Raw genomic sequence first — 14,127 nt, forward strand, 5'->3', positions numbered from 1 at the left:
ACTCGCGCGCGCATAACCGTACCCGATAACCGCATAATATAATATAATATTATTACCGCGGAGAGTTATATCGGTGTATGTGTAGATCGACGCGTTATTGGATAACGTACGTTTTGACACGTACTTTTAATGTAATGATACGATTGATACGCATAAACCTATTACGAATTTATACGCTCGCGCGATCCGAGTCGGGTTTTCGTATAATTGAAAATCGGCGGCACGTTAATTGCCCGCGAGTCGCGACGAGTATATTATTATTATTATTATATACAGGTACGTGAAAAACTAATGTAACTCGTGTACAGCCGATGGGTCGCCGCGGAGGTGGACCGCGGTGCGGTGAAATGGGTGTGAAAAGTCAATATGCGGTTTACTATATAGTCTATAGGTACAGCCGTCAAAACGAAAATGATAATATTAAAAACAAAAAAAAAAAAAATAGGAAGCAAATATTAGTCGGTATATCAGTATTATAGTGTAGTAGTGTCTAGCACTGTATAATTTTATTATATCGGTCGAATGTAAATATTATAATGTATATAGTTCGAGCGCGCGAGACACGACGATAGATAATATCGCTTTAAACATCACTCGTTCGGGCAGCGTGGCGTGACGAACTACAAGCAATTTGTCCGATGCCGATGTTCGCCCGTCCAGTAAAATATATTTAATAATATAATATATTGTACACACACTCTACTGACTATATCGCATTATTATACACCTGTCGGATAGGTTACACGTACCGTTTTATATCCACCCCCCCCCCCAAACCCGCTACTATAATATATACATAATAACATTTTTTTTTTATTTTTATTTTTTTTTCATCGCGATAGGGCGAAATTTTATCCCCGGGCATTATATTATTATGATTTTATTATTACCTACTTTATTTTTTTTATAACTTTTATAAGGTAGGTAAACGTGTTTGAATTATGAAGAAATATTTATGAATAAAATATAGACTGTATGCGTTATCCTTTTAAAGTTTAAAACAGAAATAAAATCATACATAATAAAGTATAGCGTGGATAGGATATTATATTGTCGTGTGTGGTTCACGATAAAAAAAAAATCAGCCTGCAGTATTTATAATATACTACTTTTCGTGTGATTGCTAACCCTAAAACCTCCATAAAAAAAAAGATATAATACATTGTACAAAATAATATATGGTATTTAGCACACGGGTACTTGCCAACCACTCGTCAGCCGGAAAACTCACGTTCAGACGGTTCTCGAAATTCCCTGAAGGCTCGACGTCTTCTATACATCGTTGCTTCTTCTCCGCAAGCCTATGGCACGTACAATACAGGCGCGCGCGTGCTTTTACGTGCACACGCAATACGTATATATAATATTATTATGTTTAGTGCTTGCGATAAACCAAAGAAAATTCGATCTTTTCGCATTCGAACGTTACGTATTGTAATATGTATTATAATAATGATAGAATAATGCTTTACGTTTACACACACAAGGCTTTTTATCATTGCGTGGGTATAGAGAATGTCGAAGATGGCGTGTGTTCAAACTGAGTCAGACCATAACTATACTGTATATAGAACGTTGTCATTTATGCAATAATATTTAATATATTAGTTATCAACTTATCATTATACACTAAATATCCCAAAAGTCCACTTTCAGTATCGCTTTTGTATCACTGTGATAAATCAATGAGAATGTCAGTAATTCAATCATTTCACTAATCAGTAAATCTTTTACAATTTCAATTTATGTTATTAACTAAAAAAAAATGATTTTTATACCATTCAACTTTTGGAATAGTCAACTATATTTTTTTAAACAAGAATAAAATGATAATAAAAAAAATTAAAATTGAGTAAAAGTTGACCTAGATTTTGATATTTATTAATGGTTCATTTAAAAATTATTATTAAATTAGAATTTTCTTAAAGATTAATATTGTGGAAACTCCCGTTGTTTTTCCGCGGATGACTAAGGTAAGGCGACACTGGCATTTTGGGATATTACATTGCATAGTTTAAAATAGTTAATAAATTATCGATTACTTGACTTATTATATTATTTGTATAATATTTAACGCAAATGCTGCACTCCAGAAAACACGTCATGTATTTCACGTATGTAAATATAATATACGTATACTCTACATATTATATAATATAAAAGTAATATTATAAACGCACTTATTTATTAAAAAACGCAGTCTGACACATGTGACGTTATAATAATATAGTTGTCGTTAAACTTTCCGAATATTGTGTTTTATATTTTCTGTGCGGCGAAAACAACTTGTTAACATCGGGTGTCATTGCATGCAATAAGGGCACCGTGGTGGTGACAAATGCAGACATGCACACAATTTTATATTAAATTATGCATATGTGCGTATTATTTTGTTATACACACCAAACACACACACACACACATATATATATAAATATATAGATATACCATTCTAAATGGAATTCAAAATTTTCGCAAATTATATAACGTAATATTACATTATACACGCGCACTTAATGACGATATTGCTGTAATACTCGCGAGTATTATGAACACTATAAAGTAGTTTGCACAATGCACTAATTTAATAATATAGTACATTATATATATATTATAAATTAGATTTTATTACACAGAGTGTCATTAAATCATAGACCTGATATTAGTTCTCTTATCGGGCTTAATAGACTCGAGACATTTGCATATTTTCAATTATTATTTATTATAAATTATAATTTGGAAGTATTTAAGACTTACATAGTCCTATAGGTACATCAAATATGATAATTTGTTTAAAAAGGCACTAGGTTATTTGGTTTTAGATTTTTGTTTTACAATCTAGATAATATAATATAATTTATATTATTCTAAACTCATTTGAACTTAAAACTAGTATTTAATAAATAATATCATAGTAGCTATTCGTATTAAAATAATATTATATAGTAATATTGTAGTTATTAACATGGATGAACAGTATCTAAAATGTATTTATATCTATCTATATTTTTTAATTTTATTTAAGAATATTGTATTTAGATATATATTTAATGTATATATTCTTTTTTGGTTTATTATTTTGTATCTTTTTTTTAGTGTATGTAAAGATACTAAATACAAATAAAGATTCATTTATTTGTAAGACTTTGCACTCAAATCTTTTATTACTCGAGTTAATATCGATTAATATACAAATGTTCAATAATCCAGAAAAAAAATACAGTAGGATGAGCCATATAACAAATTCTTGGAAAAAAGATCATTCGGGTTATATAGGCTATGAGTGTTTAATGTTTGGAGGGTTTTTAGCGGAGTTCAGGTTCTTGTAGTCTATTGGGGTAGAATGCCCCGTTATTTATTTATTTTAAACTGAAAAATAATAACTATTCATAAATATTTTATTTTTGAATATTAGTGTATTATATAAATAATTTATCATGAAATAGCAAAAAAAAACTATATTATTTAACGCAGATAATGATGTGTATAATGTACAGCCCTATATAAATGTATAATTTTATTTGTTATTTGACTTTTTGACCAAATAGTTATCACTTGTTCCTATATATTCTAGACTTGTACTTTGTATAGTCATTATTTATGGGCTCGTATCTCATATATGTAAGAAATACATTGACGACCTATTTTAGAACTTAGTACGCTTTTGTCATTAATTGAAATCCCTATACCGTCAATAACTTATCATATTTTGTTGCCATTCAGTTTATGTAACATATTTATGTATTTTTGTATTTTTTATACAAATTCATACTTAATAATTACATATTTACATAATAGATGTCTGAATTTCAAACCTTTTTGTTAGAAATTGTCGCTATTTTACATGAAAAATATTTAAACAATTTTGAGATTCCAGAAAAAAATAATGTATTTTTTTTCATGAATGTATTAATAAATATTTAATTTAAACAAAGCTAAAACCTGACTTCATGGTCAATCATACTGTAAGTTTTTTAATAAACATTTTAATGTAATGACGTTTATTTTATCATACTACAACTGACTAATAGTTAGATCAGTGTCTATAATATTATAATCTAATGATTATTATTTTTTAAGTTTATTGTATATTTCCCGTATAAAAATTATTTGATCAAATATATTTTATGTTTCGATAAAGTAAATATTATTTATTATGTACAAAAGTATTTAATATTTAATATTTTTTTGGAAAAAAAAATATGTTTTTATAAATATATTATATATCTTATATTTTATACCTTGAAATAAAAATGTATGTGTTTAGTATCCTATGCCTAGATACTTTTTTCATATATTTTGCTCATCCCTATCTATTAAAATATTTTTGATTATTTTAAATATTATTATATCATTTATATTGTGTATAAATATTTTTAGAACACAGAAAAAAATAATCTGAAAAATAATTGCTACACATTTAACTCTAGCAAAATGTATAGAAATTATAATAGTGTTAAGAGCTCTTTAAGGTTTAAATTATACAATAACACGAACAGAAAATATGAAGTACCTAACTTACAATTTTATTAAAAATAACATACAAATAAATATTTTACTAAAATTAATTCAATTTTAATTTATTTAACAATTGTCTATTAAAAATTGTAATAAAATAATATAATATTAAATAGGTATATCATAATCAGATTAAAGACAAGTCTTTGAATATAGGTATGTAAGCGATTTATGTTGTGTCTTAGCATTTGGCACGTGTGCGTAGGGTGAAAAAAAGTATTTGGGCGTTAGCAAGAACAAAAATATAATTCATATTATTTTTCTAAAGGTCACGAGTATAGTATTGTTTGATTTTCTGCTTATAGCGCAAATAAAAGTAGTGCGTTTCCGATCTATGGCGCTGATGTATATTCTTATAGTTTATATATATTTATAATTTTATAAATATACCTATTGAAAGTTATTTTAATAATAATTTATTCTTACATATTATGTACAATACGCAAATGTCGTACTAATTGGAAAATACAAATTTAATAAAATCATTCGTTTTGCGAGTAAATTATATCGTCATTTGTTGCATATTAGGTATTATACGCAGATTTGTACAAAAAATATTAAAAACAAATAGCCGAAATTTTAATAAAATAGTTTTAATGACTGGGCTGGGAATAAATTCATATAAATTAACGTGCACATAAATGGTTGAATTATTAGCATAATTTTTAATGAAAATCGAAAACTATATCGCTGTCTGAGGACACTCGCTGCTGCTGCTTTTGAAAGCAGCAACTCGGCGTGGTGTGCAAACTTTCTTGGCCGGTCCTCGTCCTCGTTTTCGTTTATTGTTGTTTTTTTATTCATTTCTCTAATATCCAAAGAAAGTGAAAATAAAGTCTATTCCTTGTTAAATTTTCTGCTAAACAAATCCGCTCGACTTTCCTTTAAGCACGTTAAAATAATATGTTCCAAATCGAAATGTTACAGTGCAGCAAATTCGTCTATATATAATAGCTTTATAAATTGAAACTAAAAATCAAATATAACTTTATATAAATTCAGAAAGATTATTATGCGCTGTAAGGCAAATTTATTATTAAAAAAAAAAAAAAAAAAATGAGTGCAAATAAAAATATATTATACCAAATAACTGATTGCTATCAAAATTCAGAATATTTTAAATCGATAGAAATGCAATGGTTTTTTTCTTAAAACATACATAAATAAACATAAAACAATGTGTAGTGAGTATATATTGCAGAGTACCTAACATAATTTCATTTTAGAACATGGTAATATACATATTATATATTATATGTTGTGATATTTTTTTTAGTAAAAAATGTACTTATATTAAAAATTAAGTTATTTTCATTAAATCTTATTTAGTAAGTACCATAATTTACGAGTTGTATTAAAACTTAATTTAAAGTATCTAAATTATTAATTTGAAAAGGTTAATGTATTGTATAACATTATTATTATTTGTAATTAATCATAATGTTTTATGCAAATATAACTATACATTTTAATACATTTAGTGAATGATTATAGCTATCAAAGTTTTTATTAACACCTTTATATTAATGTCTTCAAGATATTAATTTAAATATGTATTATAAGCAGTTTATAAAATTACATAAGCCATAATTTAACATTTCTGGTAAAATATTATTTGTCGATTATTTTTTAGTACAATAGTTATAATATTATAGCTTCAGTAGTATCGTGAACTTAAATGACTAATGAGTCATATTACCAACACAACAGTTTAAATTATTTTCAACCGTTAAATTTCATAATTTAATTTATTGTTATATAAATATTACTACTGTTGAATACCTAAAACAGCTCGAGTTTTGATTTACTCGGAATAAATAAAATCCGCATTTTAAATGTTTTAATTAACGGAATAATAATATAGTGTGGTTTGTAAATTGTGTTCTATTAAACTTACATCGGGTTGTGTACGAAGCGTTTATTTGTGTAGTTCGATTTGGAATAAATTACGCGAATTTTATGTAAATAAGAAGATGCCGACAAATGTGTGACCGCGTGTGATTTATCTTGAACAAAACTTTAATGTAGTTAATCCCAAATTCCAAATTGCACTACGACAGACTATAATAACATTGTGTATTAAGCTCTCGTAAAAAACAAAAATGATTATTGGCATGATTTTATCTACAGTAAATAAACACGATTGAGTGCAATCAGGATGGATAAAAATAATTCGATATACGTATGTCAAACTATTTGAGTTAGTATAATCGAATAGTAATCGAATTCGGGAGTCGTGTTCATTAATGAATTCTATATTATATTTTAATTCATATTAAAGTAAGTAGATATCCACCATAACTCCTAAATAGTCATATTATATCATATGTTTATTATGAAAAAATGAATAGGGGTGTTTTTCTCGTTTGAATATCACATATTTATGTTAGTGTATATAGTATATACACTAGGTACCATAGATAATTTAGATTTCTCTTGTTATTTAACACAAACGTAAATCAAAATTATCATAATACGTAGGTAAGTACATAGATTCCTGTACATAGTTTACGTAATCATTATTAAAAAGCGAAAATTTAATCTAATAAAACGTCAAATAAAACTCGACCCGTGGGGCTCGTTGTTTTTAGTTTAAAGCAGCGTATATTTTCTGAATTGCTTTTTGAATAGATGCTTTGAAGTCAACATGAATCAAATCAATTTTAAAACCAAAGCACACTTTTAAATGTTTTATATAAATAGATTTACAATTTAAATACTTCAGTATAGGTAATGTTTTGTTTATCTTAAAACAAAAAAATATACTCAAGGCATGTAATAATTATTGTTAAAAAGGCCGTGAACTGTAAATAATTGGTTAACAATTTTGTATAATATTCAAATCTATTATCGACATTACGCTGTTTTAATTTTACTTAAAAATTCAAAATTCAATGTTAATGTTAACATTACCTTCTATACTATTAATAATCAAATAAATATAAATATTTATTTAAATGAATCATATAAAAATAAAAATGGTTCATCTTCATTTGTATTACAGTTAATGGAATTTAATATTTATGAATAGTTAAAATATTTGTTGGTGATTTTGATAGTTTTACATTTTAAGCTCGATATAATTAATTTTTTTACAGTGAACATATGCAATTGCTAATGTATTTTTAACACTTATATCAATATTTTCTTTTAAATACTGATGCAATAATTTAGCTATATGGTATTTCATGATATAACTCTTGTGTGCTATTCTTTTGAAAGAATTACTTACAATTTTTCGATTAATTATTGCTTTAGATAGTACTTTGTGGTTGTGCGAAAAGTGTCGGTGACCGATTTAACTGTCATCATTGTCGTTGAATTTAAAATATACTCTACACGTTTTCAGTATATTTCCAGCATTTAATGTTATATTAACAAAACATTTTTAAAAACAGAACTTAAAACCATAATTTTTTTTCAAATACTTTTGTTTGTCATTATTTATTATATTTTATACTTTTATTATAAAAATATAAATATAAATCAGTTGTCATAGAAAAAACTTTGTATGAACGAAAATTGGATAGAAAATTAAATACCAAACATCATTAATATTAGGTTACGATTTTGGTTAATATTTAATAATAATTATCTGTTTCACTGTATTTAATCAAGTATTTTATATTAGTTAGTGTGAGACAAAGTAGTATAAACGTTACATATATTAACATGAATATATTATACAAAGCATTGATAGTATATTATTAATAGACATTAAGATTTTCATGAATTTGACGACGATAAACGAAAACTTGTTTATAATATATTTATCAGAAATTAGGAACAAAATCCATCCTTAAAAATCGTAATTCATAATATATGATATGTATTTTGGAATAATATACAAGAATCTCAGTCACCCTTAAAAATATACCACGAGAACTTAAAAAATTAAAAAAAAAAATTGTACTATTTAACAAATTATTATAGTGTAATTCTTGTATATCTTTTAAATGGGATGCAAATAAGGTGCTCCATTTTATAAAGCGCCATTTAGGGCATCAACTTTTACAAAAAAATCAACTGACTATCTAAAATTATAAATAATTATTACATTTCATGGACCATAAAGGAACTAAAACATCTCATTAGAATTAGGTATTTATAGTATTAAAGAATAAACAATTTAAAATTAATTTATGTTAGCACTATTATAGCATACAAATTACATAGAAATATAAAATTGGATCGACTTTATCAGTAATTGAGATAACTATTTTTAATAACATCAAATATATATGTACAATATACATATAGATACTATCATTAAAAATATCATAAAGTATATTGTATATATTTTTTTTAAATAAACGATCGTAACAAAAACAACATAATTTCGTTGGAAGTTATTATTTCATATTTGTTCATACAATTATGATACTATTTCAAATGATTTAAGCACATAAAAATAATAGTTATTGTTTCATAAACGTATTTACAATATTAAAAAAAAAACAGAACAATTTACCTATCAATTGCATTAACAAATAAAAAAGTAATAATAATAAAAATAAATAACATAATAATATTTATAAATATTTATATTATGTCGATTTTCGATTTTAATAAAAAAAGTAATACTTTAATTCCTGGTCTCTATCCAATTTCACCAACATATTTTGGAAACATTAAATATACTACAAATCTTCTTAATTCATAATTACACAACTAACAATTGTATTAGTTAAAAACATAATTAGAACATATTAAAAAAATTGAAAAAAAATTTAGTTTATTAATTTTTGTTTTGTTTTTTTATGTTTCTTAACAGAAAACTAAGAAAGAGTAATTGCAATTATGATTGCATTTTATTAATAATGATTTACTATCGTTATTTGGTTTGATTTTACTGATATTATTTATTGTATATTATTAATAGTGAAAATATATTACATAAAGCTCGAATTAAAAATTATATATACATATCTATTTTTCCAAAATTTATTGTAAAAGCATAAACATATATGACGTATTTTATTTTTTTAAATTATTTTTTAGTTTAATAGTTTTGGATATACTTTAAAATCTTTTCTGTTTCACTTATGAAATTTTGTCATAAATATAATCAATTTTACTTTTTAAACTTTGTGTATTTTAAGTAAAAAAGTGTTAAAAAAAGTTTGGGCCGAATAACAGAATATAATATTTCTGTATATTTTTTTTAACTTGTACTAACCAACAAGTTTATGTATAAGTTTTATCGTAAATAACATAACATAAAAGTAATAAATTGTGGTAATAACATAAAAGAGCAGTGTATACATGTATAATTATTACAAATCACAAATATGTAGGTAATATTAAATATGTACTGTATAACGTATAAGTATAAGCGTTGATAAATTATTGAATTTGGAAAACAGATTGTAATAACTAAACAATGTTTAGGTAGTTAACTATGCATAAGTAATAATGTTTTAGTTTGATGTGATGAGGACTGATATTTTCAAAATGTATCAAATACGACAACAATAACTAATTAATATGACTGGATAACTTATATGTTTAAGTTATCTCGTGTTGTGATTAACTTATATGCATAGTATTCTAATTACGTATGGTATCAAATAAAATGATTTAAAAATAATATGTATGTAAAGTTTATATATTAGTATAGGTACATATATATAATATACATGAATAATATTCATGTAAATAATAAAAGTTATGAGCTGTCAATCAGTGTTATAATTTTGAAATTTTCAATACTATTTTTTTAAATACATAAGAATAATGACAACAATAATAGCTAATACGCGCATTTTTTATTCAAAATATTATAATAATTCTAATTTATTTACAGGGTATAACTAAAATATAAACTAATTAATTAACTTTGTTTAACCATAGTATTATAACTAGATAACATAATGTTAAAATATATTATTTAACATATTGTTACATGTCATTATAGTTATCTGATAATATGGAAAATTGACTAATGATACATCAACATAATAACGTTTCTCACCACGCGTTTGTCTTTTGGTGGCCTAGGTCATACAAACTAATCTGTGAAATCCTTATGTAAAAATGTAAAAATAAAAATGGGCCATATGACCATAAACTTTAACAGATAAAATATGCGATCGCCCCAACATTAAAATTGAAACACGGTCACAGCCAGATTATGGATTAACCGAGCTTTTTATTTTATTATTATTTCGGATGATTTTAGCTTGGAAAAATTGTTTAATTTAACATTATATAGATTTTATAAATTATACGCATAATAGATTTGCTTGTTTTTTAATTTATATTCTGGGTGTATTATACATTATACAGTATATTAAAAATTTTAATACACTCATATAGCATTGTAATAATATTGAATGATTTAAAATTGTTTTGTTTAAACAGCCGCTGATTCCCAGATACCGTTAGATACACTACCATAAAATTCCAAAAACATTATAACATAATTTTAAGACATTACTAAAATTTTCCGATATTGACATAACTAAGGACGTATAGGTACCGGTGTACTTACATATATCTATTTATCCTATGTCTATTTTTTTTAAACAAACTAGCCATTACTATTATACGTGTCTATAATTAAAATTATATTTAAAAAATGAGTAATTATTAATTAATTAACTTTGCGATGTCTTAATTAGTAGTGTGTTTAGGATTTTAGATCCACGGGCACATACATGTGTATATATATCATATCATACAGCTTATACATAGGTAATTGACTTTATATACCATTACCAATCCCCTAGGGTCGCATACACTTATTATACACATATAGGTACTCAAAATATACCAGCAGCACAAACAGGTTCATTTGTAATTGCATGTATGCTTTATAATATATAAGCATATGACTTTAATACCTATATAAATGCAAATCTATCCTACAATTATTCGTTATGATGAATTTATATACATTTAAATTTTTAATTTACTATGTAAAAAATAAATCACCACAATACTTATAGGTAGTGTTTAGGTATACATATAATATACAATATAGCAAAAGATAATACTACGTTAAAACATAGTGACGTACTTTATAATTATGTTTACCTACATATACGATTATGCCGTTGTTAAACACTAATAATCCGTTATATGTGTTATTAATAATAAGTGATTATTTAGTATAAATTGTCTGTACAATTTATGCAGAGTTGTTTTTATGACAATAATAATATAGAATATTTACGATATTATGATTTATATTATGACACCTTCGTTTAAGTATTAAAATTTAAAAAAAAATGGGGAATTCCCTATGTTGAACAGTATGACGTGTTGAGTGTATCACATTTACAATGGAAATTAACGTGTTAAATTTTAATTCATTGATAAATCATTGCATATAGCTATGAAAAAGAATTTTGAGCAGAATGATAAGTCGTTATCTACTTCTATAGGATATTTTATATATTATTTATAAAACAATTAGTAATTTAATCCATACTATTATTGTAATACATTAAGTTTAACTTATTTTTCTAAAAATATTGCATTCATTATAAATAATAATTATAATATTGTACCTGTTATAATTTATTAGGTATTATTAAATTTTAAGTCTTTTCAAAATTAATTTAATAAATAGTTTAAAATGCATGATAAATATTTTTAAAATTGAATTGTGCATAGAAATAATTAAAAAATAATAATATAAAATGTCTTAACTTAAATTAATATTATTTAAATTTTTAGAGTAGTACTACTTATAAGTACTGGAAACTTTTTTCTTTTGACTATAAAAAATAAAAACAAGATCAAATTTTGGTGGATATCCTATTGTTTAAAATAAACTACTTTGATGTTCTATATATAAATACATTTTGCCTAATTACAAAATTACATTAATGAATTAGAATTTGTATTGGATATGAACCCTGAAAATCATTATGATGATTAAAAAACAATGCAACGAAATAAACTTTATCCATAATGTGTTCGACAGAAATGCCATATGTAGGTACATTTATTTTCCAAGTAAGTAACTCTACCTTTTTTTCAGTTCAAAAACTTGGTTTTTGAAATTTTTAAATATATTTAGTCCATATTTTTAAAACTATTTAGATTTATTGTGCTATTTAAGAAGTGTTATATGGAGACACAAACTATCCTGTTTTTCAAATAAAAAAATCCTTTTCTACTGTAGATTATTTAGCAGATAATTTTTCTAAAATTTTGACGTAATAAAATTAAAATTTGAACAAAGGGAATTTAAGTTTTAATTTTTGTGATCTAAGGATTACATATCTCCAATAATGGGAATAATATGTAATATATCTATAATATGGAGATTAAAAATTAATATTGATTTATCAACATTTATAATTTGTAAAAATAGTCTAAGTATAACAAACAATGGAACCAATATTAAATATTATATTATACATTTTCATAGTATTTTTTTAAAAGATTAAAGTCCTTTGAATAAATATTTTAATAGCTAAGAATTACTTTTTTTAATTTTTAATTAGTTGGTATATCAATAATCAAAACAATATTGCTCATTAAATAAAGTACAGTAAAAATGAAGAATTTCATTTGGGAAACAGGAGTTTGTTTACCAAAGGATACTCTTTAAGTAGTGCATACAATTTTAAGAATTATAAAAGGTTAGGTTATTAAAAAATTCCAACAATCGGATTTGAATAATTTCGTTATAATTGTGAAAAAATGGTGGAGGCCCCATTGAACATGTTTTGGGAATTATTTTATAAAACGCTGCTTTTACTATATTTGAAAATACCACCTAACGGTTTCTTTGTAATACTCGTAATATATCATATATTATTTAAACGTTGTAAGTATTATTACAAAAAAAAAACTCAAGAAATAATAATAAAACAATGTAAATGGTGTTATTTTTATACACTTAACTGTTTTTTTATTACAAATTATAGTATCGATATAAATATTTACCTATATACATTTAATTTATAAATTAAATTAGGGTGGAGCTAAGGCGGGCGTGTGAATACTCGAATGACCATTTAAATATAACGAACTTTAGTCAACAGGCTTTTTACACGCGTGTAAAAGCCCCACTCTCGCTTAAAAAAAAAACGTTCGACCTATACCAATCGTCCTACACACACCTAATATTATAATATTATTGTACACGTTAGGAATGGGCATCAATCACAACGCGCGCCAAAACTACTGCTGACTGCTGAGTATGAATTATTTGCACCTTTGAATATAGTTGCACCGTATTATATTAAAAAATATAAAATAGCCTGCCTACTATTATCATCGCATATTACTGAACTAATTCCGTTTATGATAACAACTACTACACGGACCCGTATCTATCTTGTTATTAATATTATACTCGATGAGAACGAAAAATATATGCTACTTCAGTACATGTATAATAATATATAGGTACATCGTATATACTAAAGGTAAATATATATATTTTAATCACAATAAATCGTAATACATTTTAATGCCTTCTTGCATATGGTTTATATAAAATATTCTTTATTATTTTAATTTCAAAGCATTTATGTTGTACGATATAGATTATAGGCATTATAACATATTATCATCATCATTATCACGAGTATTATTGTGATATTTACATATAGCTGGCTTTCTTTTTCTTTTTATCGTTATTGTTAT

The 14,127-nt window shown here is 24.6% G+C and overlaps 1 protein-coding gene across 1 annotated transcript in view; it reads right to left on the minus strand.

Moving 5' to 3' along the window:
• LOC113560564 (1-phosphatidylinositol 4,5-bisphosphate phosphodiesterase) overlaps positions 1–14,127 on the minus strand; it is a 56,082-nt gene that overhangs the window by 41,773 nt on the left and 182 nt on the right. The gene's annotated exons all lie outside the window — the stretch shown is intronic.

The sequence above is a fragment of the Rhopalosiphum maidis genome, chromosome 1 (assembly GCF_003676215.2).
Source record: "Rhopalosiphum maidis isolate BTI-1 chromosome 1, ASM367621v3, whole genome shotgun sequence".
NCBI lineage: Eukaryota > Metazoa > Arthropoda > Insecta > Hemiptera > Aphididae > Rhopalosiphum > Rhopalosiphum maidis.